The sequence below is a fragment of the Pelodiscus sinensis genome, chromosome 2 (assembly GCF_049634645.1).
Source record: "Pelodiscus sinensis isolate JC-2024 chromosome 2, ASM4963464v1, whole genome shotgun sequence".
NCBI lineage: Eukaryota > Metazoa > Chordata > Testudines > Trionychidae > Pelodiscus > Pelodiscus sinensis.
Genome location: NC_134712.1, coordinates 252,650,612 through 252,671,132, shown reverse-complemented (window position 1 = coordinate 252,671,132; position 20,521 = coordinate 252,650,612). Strand labels below are relative to the sequence as shown.

At 46.8% G+C, this 20,521-nt stretch overlaps 1 protein-coding gene across 9 annotated transcripts in view; it reads left to right on the top strand.

The window, feature by feature from the left end:
* Window positions 1-20,521, top strand: part of GJC2 (gap junction protein gamma 2) — a 78,828-nt gene that overhangs the window by 30,432 nt on the left and 27,875 nt on the right. For 2 of the 9 annotated variants that reach the window (XR_012902140.1, XR_012902138.1), the window contains exon 1: window positions 16,307-16,801. The exons of 5 other annotated variants lie outside the window; for them this stretch is intronic. The gene's annotated coding sequence lies outside the window, so the exon portion shown is untranslated. 2 more of the 9 variants (XM_075922951.1, XM_075922947.1) reach the window with 2 other exon arrangements.

Here is a 20,521-nt window from a genome sequence, read left to right as displayed (position 1 = left end):
CATCCCTAGAGATGTTTAAGTGGGGGAGGGGTTGCCCAGCAGTTTGAGCATTGGCCTGCTAAACCCAGGGTTGTGAGTTCAATCCTCAAGGGGGCCATTTGGGGCAAATCTGTCAGGGATGGTACTTGGGCTTACCATGAGGACAGGGGAATGGATTAAATGACCTCTCAAGGTTCCTTCCAGCTCTATGAGATGGTATAAGTCCCAGTTTGATAAAGCCCTGGCTGGGGTGATTGAGTTGGGATTGGCCCTGCAGGGGGCTGGAGTTGATACCTCCTGAGGTCTATTCCAGCCCCTATGATTCTATGACTATAACATGAGCCTATAGCTCTGGACAATAATAATGAGCTAGACCATGATGTTGCAGAGCAGTCTTTTCTCCCTGCCTTTCCCTCTCTCCCCCCCCCCCCCCCCACTGTTCTGTCCCTTTCTCTAAACAACTTGGCTGCTGCGCTGGACCCCAGAGGTTGCTGCATTTTAGGTGTACCATCTTGAATCAAGTGTTTGGTTCTGCAATCAGCCAGAAATCCCGTTGGCTTCAGTGGGCATTTTGCTGGAGGGAGGGATTGGGCCCCTCACCTGAGAAATACCCAGTAGTCCAAATGTTGCTGCCTTTTTAAGCCAAAGCTTGAGGGGGGACATCATAGCAGTTTTCAGGTTTTAAAAGGGTGTCATAAGGAGGAGGGAGAAAACTTGTTCATCTTGGCCTCTGAGGTTAGGACAAGAAGCAATGGACTTAAACTGCAGCAAGGGAGGTTTAGGTTGGACATTAGGAAAAAGTTCCTAACTGTCAGGGTGGTCAAACACTGGAATAAATTGCCCAGGGAGGTTGTGGAATCTCCATCTCTGGAGATATTTAAGAGTAGGTTAGATCAATGTCTATCAGGGATGGTCTAGACAGTATTTGGTCCTTCCGTGAGGGCAGGGGACTGGACTCGATGACCTCTCGAGGTCCCTTCCAGTTCTAGTATTCTATGATTCTTTCGAAAGCAGGTGCCTAAATACGGACCAAGGGGGTGGAATTTTTAAAAGTGAGTTAGGAGCACAAGTCTCATTGAAAATCAACAGGATTTTGGCTCCTAGGTCATTTAGACACTTGAGCAAGCAGCCTGATTTCTAATGTGCCAGCCACCCAGCTGCTGACCAGCTGGCGTGCAGCATTCAGGCTGGGCCCCTGAGTGTAAGCGTCAGCAGGTAAGTCTAGGCTCCTGTTTTCACAAGTTTTGACCTAAGTTTCCATTTGGCCCGTATTCAAGTGAAATTGCCATTGATCTCAGAGCACGTTCTGCCTCGGGCCACGGCCGATGCTGGGAATTGTAACTTGTTTGCTGTTATAGTTACTCCCTCTTCCCTCGACATAGGTGGCAGGGTTTCAGGGGGGCGCTGAATGGAAGAAGATGGCTTGAAAAGGAGCCAGAGACGGGATCAGCCCGAGTTGCCTCTTGTTCCTCCCTTATCTGCCCTGTAAAATCTCTTTTCAAACAGAGCGAGGCACCTGAACGAAACACGCCTGGCTATGAACAAGACAGTCCCTTTGAATAGGGTTAGTCCCATGCAGGGCATGGACTTCATAGCAGCTAAAAAGTCTCCCTGCTGTGCCAGAGGTTAGCAAAGGCCTATCCTGTTAAGGCTCATGTAACCCGCACACCTGCTGGGTGCGGGTTGCTGTCCCATGGAGCGGCACTGGGACCACTTACAGAGAAGAGAGAATGAGTTTACTCTGCAGCCTTAGCAGAGAGCCAGCTGGCTTTGAGCTCATGCTGTAGAGGCTCATGCACACAGATCCCAGGTTCAGTTCCACCTCTCAGTGAACATAAGAACGGCCATACTGGGTCAGACCAAAGGTCTATCCAGCCCAGTGTCCTGTCTGCCCACAGTGGCCAGTGCCAGGTGCCCCAGAGGGAGTAAATGGAACAGGGAATCATCAAGTGATCTCTCCCCTGTCACCCATTCCCAACCTCTGACAAAGGCTAGAGACACCATCCCTACCCATCCTGGCTAATAGCCATTGATGGACCTAACCCCCATGAATTTATTTAGTACTTTTTTAACCCTATTAAAGACCTGATCTTCACAACATCCTCTGGCAAGGAGTTCCACAGGTTGACTGTGCACTTCATGAAGAAAAACTTCCTTTTGTTTGTTTTAAACCTGCTACCTACTACTTTCATTTGGAGACCCCTAGTTCTTATGTGATAAGAACAAGTAAATAATGTTTCCTTATTCACTTTCCCACACACTTATACCAGCAAATGGATGCAGGGTTCACACTCCCAACGTCAGCCTGGAATGCACAGCCCTTTCCCACCTGGCCGCCGCTCTGTTCTGAGTTGCTGAGGATTTTCCCCAGGATCTCTCTCCTGCCCCTCTGTGAGGACTGTGCTGGGGTTGGGGGAGCAACTCTTATAGGCTGCCCGCTTTTATTTTTGCTGGCATGTAGAGGGTTAATTTGGGAATGAAACAAGAGACTGAAACCTTGATGCCAGACACCTGCAGACGCTGCGGGACCTCTGAGATTTGGGGGTGGATCACACAGGCTTGGGGGGAACCCAGCTCTTTCGTGTGCTAAGCAGGAGGGCAACTCCAAGCCCACTACATTGCTGCCCTGACTAAATAACTATTAGCCGCTGATAACTGTTTGCCCCATTTTGCTCAATCCCTGGGAGATATGGGTCCCGTACAGTCCCCTCCCATAGTCTAGCCCAGTGTTTCTCAACCAGTGGTACGAATGTACATCAACACAACTGAAATGTGGAGAAAACTGAACTTTTGTTTTAAGTTTTACAGCGCTTTATTATTTTTGTACTTTTTACACCAAAAATGTCATCACCCGCCTGGCTACGATTAAGTTATTTAAACAAATGTGTTGCAATGGTAGAACAAAAATGTGTGTGTCTGAAAACTGTAGGTCCTGGGGATACTGATATTTTTTTTAAAGGGGTACTTTTTTAAAAAAAAAGGTTGAGAAACACAGGTCTAGCCCACAACTGGGGGCACAGAAATCTGTCAGCTTCCCCTCACAGATGGTCCTATTCACTGTCATGGCCGCCATCTTAGCTGACTCTGGAGATTAAACCATGGGACCTCCAGAGCTTAAATCCTGAGCTGCTAGAGCCACGTCTGTACAGGAGAGGCTATACAGGACCCATATCCCCCAGGGATTGAGCAAAACGGGGCAAACAGTTATCAGTGGCTAATAGTTATTGAGTCAGGGCAGCAATGCAGGAGGCCCGGAGCTGCCCTCCTCCTCAGCACAGGAAGGAGTTGGGCTTCTCCCCAAGCTGAATAATGCCCTGTGTGATCCCCCAAACCTCAGAGACCCCGCAGCAGGAGGCTGAGGTATCTACGCAAAGACCTCCTGCCTCTGTGCTAGCTCTAGAGCCACAGTTCCACCTCCGCACACCCTGGTAACGTGGCTGTAGTGATGTGGCCCTATCAAGGGTTCCCTCTCTGGTTCCCCTTAAAGGGAGATCAGCATCACAGGGGAGGTGGGGAGGGAGGTAGAAGCGGGGAGACTGACGTAGGAAAAGGAGGTAAGCCTCGGGCTGTATTGCCTTGCACAGGGCTGGGGGGGGGAAGGGGAGGATGTGCATTTGGGCCTCTGCCCCCCTTCTTGCCACTTCCTGTGCCAGGCGCTCAATCTCTGGGGTGTTGGGTGGGCAGCTGAATCTTCCTTTGCAAGGGGATAGGAGTAGGTCCTTGCTCAGCCAGAACCCTGTCTCCCACCCGCCGATCGGGAGGGCGTGGCCAGGACCGGCTGAGGCAGTGGGAATAATTTATCCTCACCCAAGGAAAGAGCCTAGACCTTCTCTGTGATGTCCCTCTTGAATTCTGCTTGTCTATTTGCACCCTGCAGTAGCACCAGGAGACCGAACGGAGCTGGGAACCGCTCAGATGCAGCCCAGAGAGATCTTATCTGAATCACAGTCATGGATTTTACTGGTGCCTAAAATTAGAGCCGGTTTAAGCACACAGAGCTGCATACCAATTTATCAACGCAAGGCATGGTGTTAAACTGAGTGAGTTTGTGTGTGGGGAGGTTGGGGTGGGGACCCGAATAGAGAAGAGTCAAACTTGCACTGGTTTAAAACTGGCTCAGGGCCGTATAGCTTGCACTTGTAATTTAGTACTTGTCTAAAGACAAACAGGCCAGGCTGGGAAGGGTTGCAAGTGCTTTAGGGGACTGGATTAAAATTAAAAATCATCTGGACAAACTGGAGAAATGGTCTGAGGTAAATAGACCATCTAGATAGCAGTGTAGTGCCCAGGGAAACTGAGGCACACACACGGTGTGACTACAGGACAGTAGAAAGAGGGGTTGCAACTACTTTGGAGGATAGGGTCATAATTCAAAATGATCTGAACAAACTGGAGAAATGGTCTGAGGTAAATAGACCATCTAGATAGCAGTGTAGTGCCCAGGGAAACTGAGGCACGCAGACCGAGTGACTACAGGACAGTAGAAAGAGGGGTTGCAACTGCTTTGGAGGATAGGGTCATAATTCAAAATGATCTGGACAAACTGGAGAAACGGTCTGAGGTAAATAGGATGAAGTTTAATAAGGACAAATGCAAAGTGCTCCACTTAGGAAGGCACAATCAGTTTCATGCATACAGAATAGGAAGCGACTGTCTAGGATGGAATCCTGCAGAAAGGGATCTAGGGGTCATAGTGGACCACAAGCTAAATATGAGTCAACAGTGTGACACTGTTGCAAAAAAAGCCAAAATGCTTCTACCATTCATTAACAGGAGTGTTGTGAGCAAGACACGAGAAGTCCTTCTCCCGCTCTACTCTGCACTGATTAGGTATCATCTGGAGTCTTGTGTCCAGTTCTGGGTGCCACATTTCAGGAAAGATGTGGACAAACTGGAGAAAGTCCAGAGAAGGGCAACAAAAATGATTACATGTCCAGAAAACATGACCTGTGAGGAACAAGAAAAAAAGTGAGTTAGTTTCATCTGGAGAAGAAAAGACTCAGAGGGGACATAATAGCAGTTTTCATATATTTAAAAGGGTGTTACAAGAAGGAGGGAGAAAAATTATTCTTCTTGGCCTCTGAGGATAGGACAAGAAGCAATGGGCTTAAACTGCAGCAAGGGAGGTTTAGGTTGGACATTAGGAAAAACTTCCTAACTGTCAGGGTGGCTAAACACTGGAATAAGTTGCCTAGGGAGGTTGTGGAATCTCCATCTCTGGAGAGATTTAAGAGCAGGTTGGACAGACACCTGTCAGGGATGATCTAGTTGGTGCTTGGTTCTGCCGTGAGGGCAGGGGACTGGACTTGATGACCTCTCGAGGTCACTTCCAGTTCTAGTGTACTATGGTTCTATAACACTGACCACAGAACCTGACCCAGCCATTCCCACATGAAGCTTCTGGGCGAATTTAGACTCTTTCCATCACTTTGCTCCCCGTCTTTTTGTTTCTGCTCCATTTGCCTGGCATCCGTCCAATCTTCTGCTCCGTATGTCAGAGCTGGCCATGTGCAGGTGTTAGAAAAATACCTCTGGGGGGCAGCCAGGGGTCTGGCGCTTCACATTGCTGCTTGACATTTCCACGTTCCCAACCCTTTCCCATGCACTTTGATCTTCTCCTCTGCTCTCCTTTGTGTTAATGCCACGCTTGTTGCCACGCTGGAAGCAGAACGTGGAGCAGCAGCCGCCACAGGAGGAGGTGGAGTGCAGCAAATGCATCTTACATGCTCCCTCTTGCTGAGTATCCGCTTCCCTTGATTTTGTATGGAGTTCAGGGAGGTCTCGACCTCACTTCAGAGAGGCATTCTTTTAAAAAGCCGGCGCTGGGAACACTGGATGGAAATTTTATTATTTCCTGTTATGAGGTTCAGAGAGCCATGGCAGGTTGTCCAGGAGGGACCAAGGTCAGTCCTAATTCCAGGGGCTACACCAAAATGCTTGGGAGGGACAGACTAGATCTGTGTATTTTTTCTCTTTCCTTCTTTGGCTGCCTCAGAAAAAGGAAGCAAATTGAAAAGCAACTAATTATTTAATTTTTCCTTTGCCAAGAACTCTGACTCTTGAGGCCTCTCTCCATCTCTACTGTGCTTTTTTTGGAGCGGGAACAGACAAAGAGAGACGCATGGGGAAGATTTCTGCCAAACTGCCTGAGGCAACGCCGCTTGGGGAATACCCTTCCTGGTGCACAATATTCCCTCTTCAGGGACCACAGAATTCCCCCTCTCCCTGATGGGCACCAGGTTTCTTTTAACTTGGGTGAAACTAGCCACTATCACTAGAGACTAGAGCTGATCAGAAAATGCCCAGTGGAACTGTGTTCTGTCAGAAAAGAAGGCTTTTGTCTAAATTGAAACGTGTAATGAGTTGCATGACATTTCTGACAGAAAAAAGTCTAACTGAATCACTCTGACTGCCTTGTTTTGATAATGTTGAAAGGTTTTATCTTGACTTTATCATGTGAATCAATTTGTATAGACTTTTAATATTATAAATATTTTTCAATGTACTCTACAAGTATTTTTTGATAGGGCAACAAGTGAAATGTTTTACGGGTTGAACCTCTGTAGTCTGGCACTCTCTGGTCTGGCCACATCCGTGGTCCAGCATGATTTTAGTTAGCCAGATGACCACTTATCATGGGTGTGGCCAAGTTTCCTGCGGTCCCATAAAGTTTGTTTACAGCCACCAGTCCTGGTTCTCAGTATTCTGTGCTGTTATTTTGCTCTAATTTACCCATCAATGTCTTCTAAGAGCACAGCCAGCAGTGGAAGAGGTGATGCTGCTGCTAGACAACATTGACCTCCCGTAGTCTGGAAAATTCTCTGGTTCAGCACCGGTTAGCTCCCAGGGGTGCCGGACGAGAGAAGTTCTACCTGGAGCTGAGTTCCAATGAACGTTTTTCCAGAATTTACAGTCTGTAGGAAATTTAGAAATTTCAGCTTTTCCTTCAGATTCTGAATAAAACCCATGTAGAAATGTTGGGCTCGCCTCTGGAACGGAAATGCAATTTTCCAACCAGCTAGAATAGAGACACAAGGGTCTAATCTTGACTGGAACTTGTCCAGAGTTCAAGGTGCCCAGATGGAGGGATGCCCAATCTTGGACATTTTTACAGGAGCCTCATTTTTAGACACAGCCCCCCCGCCCTCCCCCCACTTTGTGCGCTCTCAAGTTGGATGCAACAAATCATGAGTTATTTATGAAAATGTTGGGTCCAGGATTTCTGGTTGGGCCCTTGAAAGAACCAGTGGCCAGTTACAGAGTTTGGATCTGGATAAAAACTTCCCTCCATTTCAGCTGATGAGTCCTGACGGGTGCAAGGTAGAGACTCGAAAAGAAGGAATGATGTGGTGGTGATTGGTGCTGTGCAGATCTGGGGGACTGATTTGGACCACTCTCTAATTAAAATGAGGTGATTGCTCTACTCTCTCTCTCTGGCCTTGTGAAAAGATACTGTAGAGATTCATGAGAAAGTGGATCCCCAAATGGGGGAAACGTTTATGGTGTGGATGTTTTCGTGCAGGTGAGCTTGTTGACTAAGGATGTGGAATTGTAATCTCTGAGCATACCGCCTGATCATCCCAAAGTCTTGGAGAACACTCAGACATTACGAGAATGGTTCGTGTAGAAAACTGGCCTGAAACTAAGCTTTTGCTGTGTTGACTTCTGCTTTCCCAAAGGGCACAAGCAACTTCCTGCTAATCTGGCATTTCATTTCATTAGGCTTCATTCGTTGTCCATGCCGGAACGGTGCCTCCAAAGTGAAACTATGCAAAATGCTATTTTTGCATCCCCTGCTGATATGGTTCCAAGAATCTCCCATCTGGGTCTGATTCATCACCCATTAAATCACTGCTAGGGGAGGTACAAAGGGTGAGGAACACATGGCAGCCAGAGGCGTGGCTGCTGTAATAATAATCATCATGCATTTCCAACACACCTTTCATCGGTGGATCTCAAAGCCCAATACTGACATGAGCGAACTACCCCTTTCCCCACCTGTGGGAGGTGGTTATCAGAGATGAGCCAGAGCCAAATTCCCAGCACTGTCCCATTTGGAGACGTCTGGATTCCTGCCCCCTCCCGTTGCAGCTCAAGCAGCTCTCTAATGATGATCCTCAGCCAAAGAGAAATGTCGCCCTGAGGGATGGTCGCCAACCAGGGCCGGCCTTCCCATGAGGCGAACAGAGGCGGCCGCCTCAGGTGCCAGACTGTGGGGTGGGGAGGGCCACGAGGACCCGGAGTGTAGAAAATTGTGTCTGCTGCTGCTGCCTATGCATTCTCTCTGCTCTAGATGCACAGAGCTGGTGGAGTGCCAGGAGAGGAGTAGGACAGGAAGAAGGCAGAATTGAGACCTTTCAAAGTTTTGGCCCAAGCCAGGAGGCATACGGGCATTATTTGAGCTCCCCGCCTCAGGCCGGCCCTGTCACCAACGCTCAAGGAATTTTCAAATGAGGCATTTTTCAAAGAACAGCACGTTCCCTGACTTTTCATCTCCTGGGTTTGAGGCCGTGCCCGGTGGTTTCCCACCCAAATGGTCCCAAGACGGAGAGTTTCCTGAGCACTCCCGGAGAAGCATTGCTTAAGGCTGCGTCAGTCTTTCCCATTACTCAGACTTGCCGGCTGGGCTCTAAACAAACGGTCCCAAATGCCTTGGCTATTCCTGGGGCTTGTATCACAGTTACTTGGTTTGCTTGGAGCGCTGACGCTAAGGTGTTTTCTCTGGGTGGCCCAGGCAGCCCCCAATCCCCGAGGGGCCTCCTACCTTCCTTCCCACTGCACCTGATGAGGTGCAGCATGAACGACCCCAGCCAGAGACGGTCTGTTTGTGCCCAACAAACCTCAGAGCAAAGCCCTTGAGGACTTAAGCTGGAGAGAATGCTGAGAGGGGAGATGGGAAAGGAGGGGTAGCCTCCATGCTCAAGCCAGGAGAGAGCCCTGTGTGAACCAACAGAACCTCCCCCAGCCCTACCTTCACCCACCGCCCAAGTTGGCTTTCAGCTCCTGCAGTAGAGGCACCTGGCATTAGGTTCAATCCCCCCATGCTGACGACCAGGGTCCATTGGCTTTACGCAAGACTGAAACCCCACTGTGCTTTAAAGACCTTGAGCTGATTCTGATCTCGTTGATGCTCGTCTAAAGCTATTGATTGCCGTGGGAATTGATCTGCGTTTAATAGATAGCAGGTTTTAAACAAACAAAAGGAAGCTTTTCTCTACGCAGCGCACAATCAACTCGTGGAACTCCGTGCCAGAGGATGTTGTGAAGACTAGGACTTTAACAGGGTTCAAAAAAGAGCTAGATAAATTCATAGAGGATAGGTCCATCAATACTTATTAGCGAGGATGGGTAGGAATGGTGCCCCTAGCCTCTGTTTGTCAGAGGCTGGGAGTGGATGACAGGAGAGGGATCACTTCATGATTCCCTGTTCTGTTCACTCCTTCTGGGGCATCTGGTGTTGGCCACTGTCAAAAGACAGGACACTGGGTTAGATGGATCTTTGGTCTGTTCCAGTTCTTATGTACATCTGTGTGACTAGATGCCCCTTCTGGTTGTTTACAAGAATAGTGAGGGAGCAGACATTTCAGATTATGTGCAAACTGGCTAACACAAGAAAACTTGTGCCAGCAACAAGGCCCAGCACGAGCCTGTCAGAGAACAGCAAGATGGTCTCCTGTTCTGTCTAAAGAGCTGTGTCCCAAGGCAATGCTCAGAGAGCACATCGAGTGCCTTTTAAAATCCAGGAATTTGTCTGTTCCACGTCTTTATTTTTCCCTTCCAGATTCCAAATGTTCCCATGAGGAACTTTGCTTGCCAAGTTTAACTCCAGTGCAAATGTGTGGAGGCGAACTCCAGACTAGTGGAAAAATTGTGACAGCTTTTACGATGGAAGCAGCCGCGAACAGAAGGGAGTGAAGTCAAACCCATTAGGGAACTTACACAGGTGTAGGGATGGAAACAGGCCAGATCTCTCGCTGGTGTAAATCAGCATCACTTCGCTGAAGTCAGTGGAGCCGAAGTTGTATGTTAGGCCATGTCTACACTGCCACTTGTGTTGGCAAAACTTATGCCACTCGGAGGTGGGAATAAACCACTCCTCTGAGCGACATAAGTTACACCAACGTAAGCTCTCCTCCACAGCACTGTGTCTGTCACAGAGCTTCTCCTGCCGACAGCTTCTGCCATTCACAGAGGTGGCTTTAGGGTCCATTACAGAGCATCTGTTGGCAGCAAACATCTTCCCCACCAGGCTGCCACAGTGCAGCTCTACTGGTACAGCTGCGATGCATGGCCTGTGGAGTCGGGGGAGTTGCCTAATTGACGTACGCCTTTTTTTCAACCACTTGTTAGTGGCTTTTTCCACTAACTGTCTCTCCTCCAGATCCACAAGGGTAAGTTACACCAGCTTTGATTCCATTATGCTCTGTAATTTACCATCTTACGCATCACTGCACATCACATGACTGTATGCCAAGAAATATTGAATACAAAACCTCCTTCAGATCTTATGTGGCACACAAAACTCTTTTCTTTAGTAAGTTACTACAGCAACATATTTCCCCTTCCCCCGTCCTCATGCAATCAGTAATGGATGTATGTAAAGGAGATCCGGAGATCCGACAAGATTACAAGTTTAGCTGATGAAGGTAACTGCATAGATGTCCTATCTGTAGGCATTTGACTTTAGTACGGCCCAACATTCTGATTAAAAGGTAACCTGGTACAATATCAATAGACCACAAAATGGTCTCCTACTCGCTGCCAGTCTCAAAAGCAGTGGAGAATAATCCTTTAGAAGGGTGTTTCTAGTGTGGATCTACCAGGATTGGTGCTGAGCCGGATGCTATCCAACACCATCAGCGATTGGGTAGCAAATATAAAATAACGCATGCCAAAATTTGCTCAGAAAATAAGAATGTCCGTACAGTGTCAGACCAAAGGTCCATCTAGACCAGTGTCCTATCTTCCTACAGTGGCCAATGCCAGGTACCCCAAAGGGAGTGTACAGAAAGGTAATCATCAAGTGATCCATCCCCTGTCATCCTTTTCCAGCTTCTGACAGAGGCTGCCCAACCTGGCTAGTAAGTATTGATGGACGTATCCTCCATGTATTTATCTAGTTCTTTTTTGAACCCTGTTAATATCCTGGTCTTCACAACATCCTCTGGCAAGGAGTTCCACAGGTTGACTGTGCACCGCGTGAAGAAAGACAGCCTTTGGTTTGTTTTAAATCGGCTACCTATTAATTTCATTTGGTGATCCCTAGTTCGTATGATTATGGAAACAAGTAAATAACTTTTCTTTATTCACTTTCTCCATACCTGTCATGTTTTTATAGACCTCTATTATATACTCCCTTGGTGTCCTCTTTTCTAAGCTGAAAAGTCTCAGTCTTTTTAATCTCTCTTCATATGGCAGCCTTTTCTGAACCTTTTCCAATGCCAGGATATCTTTTTTTGAGATGAGGCAACAACATCTGTACATAATATTCAAGATGTGGGTATACCATGGATTTATATAGCAGCAATAAGATGTTCTCTGTCTTATTCTCTATCTCCTTTTTAAATGATTCCCAACATTGTTTGCTTTTTTGACTGCCGCTGCACACGGAGTGGATGTTTTCAGAGAACTCTCCACACTGACTAAGGCTACGTCTATACTATGAGTTTTCTCAGCGAAAAAATATGCTAACGAGGGACTCGTTTGCATGAGTTGCAATCTAATTTGCATATTTTCTGACCATTTGTTTTTGCGATAGGGGTTTTTGCGCAAAAACAAGCAGTGTGGCCGTTTCCTTTTTGTGCAAAAACCCCTTTTCCCGCAAGATAGGCATACCTCCTTTTTTTGGGCATAAGGCTTTTGTGGGAAAAGGGGGTTTTGCGCAAAAAGAAAACGTCTACACTGCTTGTTTTTGCGCAAAAACCCCTATCGCAAAAACGGATCGGCAGAAAATATGCAAATGAGATCACGACTCATGCAGATGTGTCCCTCGTTAGAATATTTTTTGCCGAGAAAACTCGTAGTGTAGAAGTAGCCTAAGAGCTGTCTCTAATCTCTTGTTTCTAATGACACGAGAGTGGTAAATAACGAGAACAGGGCAATCTTACATACATCCCGGAGTAAGGAATGTAGGCCAGTCCTGCAGAAACGAGCACCATACCATACCCTGGAAAGCAGGGACTCTGAAAGGGACAAAGGGGTCTTAGCAGACTAGCAAATGAACATGAGTTCCCAGGACCATGCTATAGCACAAAAGGTTAACGTGATCCTTGAGTGCAGGGGTGCTGGTTTAATTTGCATCATGAGACTATTGAGAGCCATTGAACCCCACCGTAAACCCTCTATATGACGGAAACGACTTCACTCTGGATGGCTAGGGAAGGGGCAGGGTTGGGGGCTAGCCTCCCCTAGCCAGTCTGCACTGCCTAGGGCTCTGGCAGTTCTTTAAAGGGCCAGGGGCTACGGCCGCTCTTCAAGTAGCGGCGATGGCAGCTGGGAGCCGTGGCCCTTTTAAATTGCTGGGCCATGGGGAAGCTTCCCCTTTTACTCCCCCTGTGGGTGATTCTGGTAGGGACAGGGTAGTGGTTTTGCCTGTGTATGTGGAACTGGGCAGCCCACTATTAGGATACTGAGTAGAGTTCTGGTGTCCACATTTTGTAATGGATATTTAAAAACCGGAGACGCGAGCCACCCAACATCTTACAAGGAGAAACGCCAGGAGCTCAGACAGCGCATCAGTGAGACGGTTGAGAGATTCGAGTGTCAGTACCTTCAAAGAGAGAACGCTGGTTACTAACAGGTTCTTTAATCTAGCAGAATAAGAACCAATGGATGGAAATGAAAGCCAGACAAATTCAAAGGAGAAATTAGGCACAGATTGTTAACCATTGGAACAAACTACCGAGAGAACTGGTGGTTACCCCATCTCTTGATGTCTTCATAAGAGCAGCCAGACTGGGCCAGACCAAAGATCCATCTAGCCCAGTATCCTGTCTTCTGATAATAGCCAAAGCCAGATACTTCACAGGAAATCCACAGAACAGGGAACCATCAAATGATCCATCCCTTGTCACCCATTCCCAACTTCTAGCAAACAGAGGTTAGGCACACCATCCCTGCCCATCTTGGCTAACAGCCTTGATGGACCCATCCTCCGTGAATGTATCTAGTTCTTTTTTGAACCCTATTAAAGTCCTGGTCTTCATAACATCCTTTGGCAAGGAGTTCCACAGGTTGACTTGCTCTGCGTGAAGAAATACTTCCTTTGGTTTGTTTTAAACCCTGCTACCTATCCATTTCCTTTGGTGACTTCCTAGTTCTTGTGTTATGAGAAGGAGTAAATAACGCTTCACATTACGACTGGATGCCTCTCTGGAATATACCAAACACAAGCTACTGAGCTCAATGTAAGAACGAAAGGGTCAGTCCTGGGGGAAATCTGCCATTTTACTATGGCTCCAAATGCAGCAATTGCAGAATTACGCCATGACTACAGGGTGAAAATCTGTGCACAAGATCAGACTAGAAGACCCCAGAGTCCCTTCTGGCTTTAAGCTCCATGACTCATGCATATTCCTTTGTGTGTGCAGGAGAAATAGCCCTCAAGACAACAAGGATACTGCCAGAAAGAGAGGAGTTCAGGAAAGGTGGGAAGTCATTCAGGAAGACATTTCAGTTCCTTAAAGCACGTCTTTACGACTGAAGAAAACCTTTGTTTGGAAGCCATTTTTAGAACAGTGATGCCTCCAGTGAATAGGCCTGTCTCCCCAAATGACAGCCCCGCCAAAGAGAGACGCTGGCAAACAGAAATCCTGCTACTTTTCTCCTTTAGCTGTCGCTCATTTTGGAGACATCTTTGCTTGCATCATCAATATAGACATGACCCTACGCGTGACTCCATTTAATGTTGACTGAAGGCGAAGCTAGCATATTTTACAGCACAGTAATCGGCTTCCTCTTTAATTATCGCCATCGAGACTCAATTAAGTAAAACATGGGACACCAAGAAAACCGATCTAGTGATTCTGTCGGGAATGTTAACAGGTTTTTTTGAGCTTTCCTGGGCACAACCCACTTCTTCAGATGACAGGAGTGTTGGAAGTGGGGGAGGGATAGCTCAATGGTTTGCGCATTGGCCTGCTAAACCCAGGATTGTGAATTCAACCTTGAGGGAGCAATTTAGGGATGTGGGGCAAATTTGTCAGGGATGGTATTTGGTCCTGCCACGAGAGCAGAAGGCCTCTCCCAGCTCTATGAAAATTAGGTTTGCAGGATCTTTCAAAACAGGCTTTTCTTTTCAAAAGAACCACACCTAGACCGTGGTTTCACTTTTGAAATAGCGTTTTTCAAAAAACCGCTGACACGCCATTATGCAAATGAAGCCCAGGAAATTCCAATCCCAGCTTCATTTGCAATTTCGATATGTCTAATTTACATCCCTCTTTCAAAAGAGGGATGTAGTCTAGATATAGCCTATGTCTACATTCCAACCTAAGGGCAGGCTTTGATTCAGGTTTAAGTCCAGGGCTCACTGCCATCCCCATACAAATCAGTCTGACGTGGGGCAGCATGCACTGGATCTGGGCTGGGTGAAATGGGTCAGAACCCAAGTCCTGCTGTGACCTGGGTCCAAGGCCTGTTGTTTAGCAGTGTGGACACAGCACAAGCCGCAGACCTAAGTCAGACAATCTACGTCATGCAGCACGGTGGGGCTCATACGGGTTTGGGACCTAAGCCCAGCCACTGTAAACCCAGTTTTATAATGTGGTGTAGACACTCAGGATACGTCTACACTGCAGGCTTCTTGAGCAAGAAGCTTTTTGCAGACGAGTTCTTCCACAAAACCTTCTTGTGCAAGAAAGCGTGTCCACACTGCAAAAGCACACCGGAAAAGCGATGAGCTTTTGTGCAAGAGAGCGTCCACACTGCATGGACGCTCTCTCACAAGAAAGCTCTAATTGCCATTCACAGAATGGCCATCAGGGCACCTGTGTGTCTTTCGATAGGCTGTTTTTGTGCAAAAAACCCATTTCCCGTCCACACGCACCTTTTTGCGCAAGAGCTCTCGAGCGAAAAGGCTTATTCCTCATAGAAAGAGGAATAACTATTGCACAAAACTCCTCTCTTCTTCTGATTCACTGTAAATGTACTTGCGCAAAAACACGCTTGCAGTGTGGACACGTCACGCGTTTTTGAGCAAAAACGGATGGTTTTCCGCAAAACCTCTGCAGTCTAGACATAGCTTCAGCCGTGGGCTTGGAAACAGTGAGTCCACAAGCTGGATCTCACAGATCTGGGTTTACACAGTCATGGGATTGTCCCCATAGTTTCTGGTTAGCATTGCATTTTGCAGCTGCTTTTCCCTCTAAGTGCTTGACTAATTCTTTGTTGACTCTGTCATGGTTGCTTCCTGCCGTCTACACAGGAATTACCTTCTATGTAAACTTTCTGCCATGGCTTTCAGTCCACTCTTAGCTACTGTGGGGGGGATAGGATGTCTGCTGGATTTCATTACCCATTACCAAGATAGCTTCCCCAATTATCACCTCTAATACCATTAACTCACAAACATCCCACTCTCCCCACCTCTAATATCATCAATTCACAGACACTTACCTTCCTTCCTTCCCCCCCCCCCCCGCATCCCCCTCCTGTTCTGAAATGTGATTTGTCCTTTTCATATGTGTTCATTTTTTTAATTGTATCCTTTGGTATATATGGTTGTGACTATTTTCTTCCACTATTTGATCTGAGGAAGTGGGTCTGGCCCACGAAAGCTCATCATCTAATAAACCATCTTGTTAGTCTTTAAAGTGCTACATTGTCCTGCATTTTGCTGGATTTCAGTGCCTGGTTTCTTTTTAACATGGAGCTTTGTATCGGATGTCGTATAAACTCTCCGATTTCTTCTTTCCCCCTCTTTCTGAGAATAAGCCAAGAAGTCAGACAGAGTTTTCAAAGTCTCCTACAATCCTTGGCACTGCCTACAAAGAGAATGGAAAAAGTCTGTGTTCTGCTTGAATACAGAGCTCTCAAATAGCGTGAGCTTTTAGACAAATGCAGCCCTCATTTCAGAGGAAGCCTAAGTCATAAGCACTGTGCAGCATGGCCTGAAATGTTGTATTCTTATTAAGGTGCCTCGCTTTTTTTTTTAACTCCCACACATGGATCTTTCATGGACATATGGCTTCCACATGTTCCTTATTAGTCATGCTTTCTATTGCACAAATCTGCTCCCACCGCCATGAACTTCTGCCATTAATCTGCTAAGGAAAAACAGCAGAATTCCAAACAGTGTTCCTAGGAAAGCACTGGGTAAGGAGGTTTTGTTATGTTTTTATTCCTACACGTGTGGCACAATCCACCTCCTCACACCTGTGGAGTTCCCCGTGACTATATATTTTTGTTAGTCTCTAAGGTGCCACTGGACTACACGTTGTTTTTAATGTTACAGACTAACACGGTCGCCCCTCTGTGAATGGAGGCACTGGAATTCCTTCCCACAAGTTCTGTTCAGTCTTTGTTGCAAGCCTTTTCTACAGCTATAGGAGAAGGGGGAGGAGGCAAAACAGGACCTTGCTTTTAGCTGATTTCCTGACAAAACCAGGCAGGATTCTCGGGGGATGGGCGCTTAACTGTCAGAGGCGGAGTCCAACAGGATGTTTAAATACTCACTGTAAAGTTTCCTTCCAAAGTGGCGGGGCATGGGTCCGGGGAGACATCGGTACGTTTATCTAAGGAAAGGAAAAAGACACTGAGAGCAGGAAACTTTTTTGGATGCTTTGTTGGCGGGAGAGCCCTCTGCAAGAAACACAATGTCTCTGTGAGTAGCTTTTCCATAGCATTTTCCCGTCAATGTAAACGTCCGTACAATGCATGATGTATAAGGACAGGGCAAAAGGGTGAAAAGATTGGCTTGGAAAATCAGGAGAGAATTCTCGCTAGCCCAGACATTTGGCTTGTTTCACATACGGTCGCATTCGTTTTACGAGTTCTTTTCGTTCCAGATTCTCTTCTCAGTTACATTGTTACCCCAGCATAACCTGCAATTGGGCAAATGAGTGGAGAATCAGAACCCTTGAGCCGGGCACTGCTCTGTTACTTATATCAGTGGTTCTCAACCTTTTTTTTTTATAAAGTACCCCTTTTTCAAAAAAAAAAATAAAAAATAAAAAATTATAAGTACCCCCAGTACCTTCAGTTTTCAGACACACAAAATGTTTTTCTATCATTACAACACATGTATTTACACAGCTGGGTGGGCGATGAAATTTTTGGGTGTAAAAAGTACAAAAACAAGAAAGAACTGTAAAACTTACCAAAAAAAATCATTTTTCTCCAAACTTCAGTTGTGTTGACGTACCCCCCAGACTTCACTCGAGTGCCCCTAAGGGTCCTCGTATCACTGGTTGAGAAACACTGCTTTAGATTTTCACTCACAGAAGGGTGGTGAAAATATTCCCATTGATTGTAAAGGGCTTTGGTTGGGCCCTAAAGGGAGTAAAATCTGACCCACGGTCTATGTTTAACGATCTTGGAATGAAACATTTATCTTGCATGTATTTTGTAGGCTGAACGTAAATTGAGGTCCCTAGATTTTAAAATCCAGAAGAGACCGTGTGTTGATGTAGTCTGAGTCCAATGACAGTAATCTATGTAATCTAGCCCTCCTCCCCACCACTGCAGAATTGTTTCTTACTATTTTTGTCCAGTGTAAATGCACAACAGAAACTCTTATATTGTACAGTGAAGATACATAGGTGCCTCTATGGTATACGGCAAATATGTACTATTTTTCTTCTTTGTTCTTTGACAGCATGCAGCATTGGGAGATGGTACACATTATTTTCAGAATATTGTCCAGTACATTAAGATAAATTGATGGAAATTTAGTTTATCTTGTAAATGCTTTGAAATTATGAAGGGAATCTTAAACCCTATTAAAGTCTTCACAGTTATATTTGGCAGATACATAGTTTCCTCAGGCAAACAGTAGTAAAAAGGTCCCCCCACACTTCCTGTTGAACTGAGCATTACAGCTGGAGAGCAAACACTCCAACTGTTTTAACACAAGAACTAGGACTTCTCAAAATGCACAGTCAACCTGTGGAACTCCTTGCCAGAGGATTCTGTGAAGACCAAGACTTTAACAGGGTTCAAAACAGAGCTAGATAAGTTCATGGAGGTTAGGTCCATCAATGGCTGTTAGCTAGGATGGGTAGGGATGGTGTCAGAGGCTGGGAATGGGAGAGAGGAGAGGAATCATGTGATGATTCTCTGCTCTGTTCACTGCTTCTGGGGCATCAGGCACTGGCCACTGTCGGCAGACAGGACACTGGGCTAGATGGACCTTTGGTCTGACCCAGTCTGGCCGTTTTTATGTTATATTCAAGTGTCTATTTTCATTGTCTCCTGGACTGGTTATAATACGCTTAGGTATTTTGCCTAGGTGGAGGAGCAGACTCATAGCACTATTACATGGTTGTTAAATGTATGAATTTGATTGATGATGGAGGCAATAGTATTGCATTGGGAAGCTACTACATGCAAAATCAGTCCCCAATCCTGCAAGCACTTAAGCCTGATACCTGAATAGGCAGTTAAAGGTTCACATTGACTGTTATAGGACTCAAATAACAGGGTTAATTGCCAGAAGCCATTTTTCTTCGTTAACTAAATTACTTTGCAATCTTCCTCTGCTCCCGCACCTGTTCTTATGGCCATCCTCAGCCAAAGTTCCCAGATGAGCCACCACTGAAGTGGGTGGGAATTTTGCCTCAGTCAGGATTGTGAGGTTTGGTCACCTCTTGTTAGCCAGGTTGTGTATCTGAGGGTATGTACAGACTGCACTCTAAAATCAAAATAAGATTTGCAATTTGCGCTAATTACGTATCTTATTTCGATTTTATTTCGAAATAGGCCATTTTGAAATTTGGCGCGTCTACACGGCACCAAATTTTGAAATAAAGCACTATTATTCCTCATGGATCGAGGTTTACAGGGATGCCGAAGTAGCGCAGCCGGTATTTCGAAAATTATTTTGAAATAGCGGACACATTCCTTGGATGTGGGGTAGCTATTTCGGGATACTTCGGGTATCCCTAAATAGCCTTGCAGTCTAGAGGTACCCTGGCTGAGGAAGGCAGTGGCATGTGAGAGAGACCCACGCTACAAAAAGGGTGCCCTGCGTATGGCATGACCTCTCATGTACGGGCATGTGAGGATATGCTACGGGGAAGACGCCATTTTGTTTCTGCCCGGGGTCCGCAGAGGTGCCACACAGCTGCGTGTGTAACTCAGGAAGAGGTTGGACCATCCAAATCGGGGCCGGATTTTTGAAGCAGCCTGTAATTTTGCGCTTGCAACTAATTGCAGAGGCAAATACTAGATCCTGTCCTCATCAGTGTCCTGCCGGGCCCTTGGCTAACCCTGGAGTGGGAAGAGGGAGGCCTTGCTCTGTACTTCCAAAAGGGGTAGGGCCTCAGGCAGAATGGGAGGGGCTGGCTTCCCCTAGGCAGCCTCAGCTCTACCCAGATTGCGCCATGCCTACCCCAGGCAGTCCTCAGTGCTGCTCAGAGCATGCCGTGTGGGACTCCGGCGGTGATTTAAAGGGACCGGATCTCCAGCCGTCGCCATTGCCACTGTAGCAGCGGTGGCGGCCGGAAGCCTTGGACTCTTTTGAATATCCAGGCCCTGAGGCATTTGACCCTTTTCCCTCCCCCTTCTTGTGAGCAGGCCTAGATGTAAGAATTGTCCATTCTAGCTTAGCCTGCTCAGAAGGGAAGTTTCTTCCTACCCTACATCCGTTAAAGCTCGGCAGAATGCTCCGAATTTATGCCTGCAAATAACCCAGCTTGTCATCTTGTCCACAGTTGACAATGGACCAAAACCAGATGCTGGGTAAAAGACCCTTACCAAATTAAACCGTCAGAGTTTAAAGAGCAGACAGAAGTCACGGAAGAGAGTGCTGGTGGGGGTGATGTCTTTCATAGGACCAACCTCTGTGCGTGGAAGGGACAAGCTTTCGAGCGGCACAGAGCTCTTCGCCAGGCCTGGGACAGGCACCCAGAGCGCCAGGTGGAACAGAGTATTTCGCACAAGTAATTAAGGCATATTCAAGGGAGGACCTCTCCATGCCTGACCCAGACCAGAGCAGAGCAACAGCACTGAGTAAACGCCAAAGCTTGTTGCTTCCACCAACAGAACTTGGTCCCATACAAAACATTCCCTTCTCCCTCCGTGTCTCTCATATCCTAGGACCATGGTGGCCACAGCAACAAATGCTGCAAACAAAAATTATGTAAAGCGTTTGAGGAGTTGGGGTTTTTTGCCTACTTGCTCTTGTTTTGCAACTCAGAAGCGATGTGAATCGCTTTCTGCATTATCGCAGTGGTAGCATTTCCTGGAGTTTCAGCTTATTTACGCTCCGGACCAACAAAGGCCCTATGGAATTTCCACTGCTTCACCTTTTCGAAATACCATGCGGCATGTCACAGTAACTCACAACAGAACTCCTCCTCCTCCCTGTGCTCACTAGTATTGT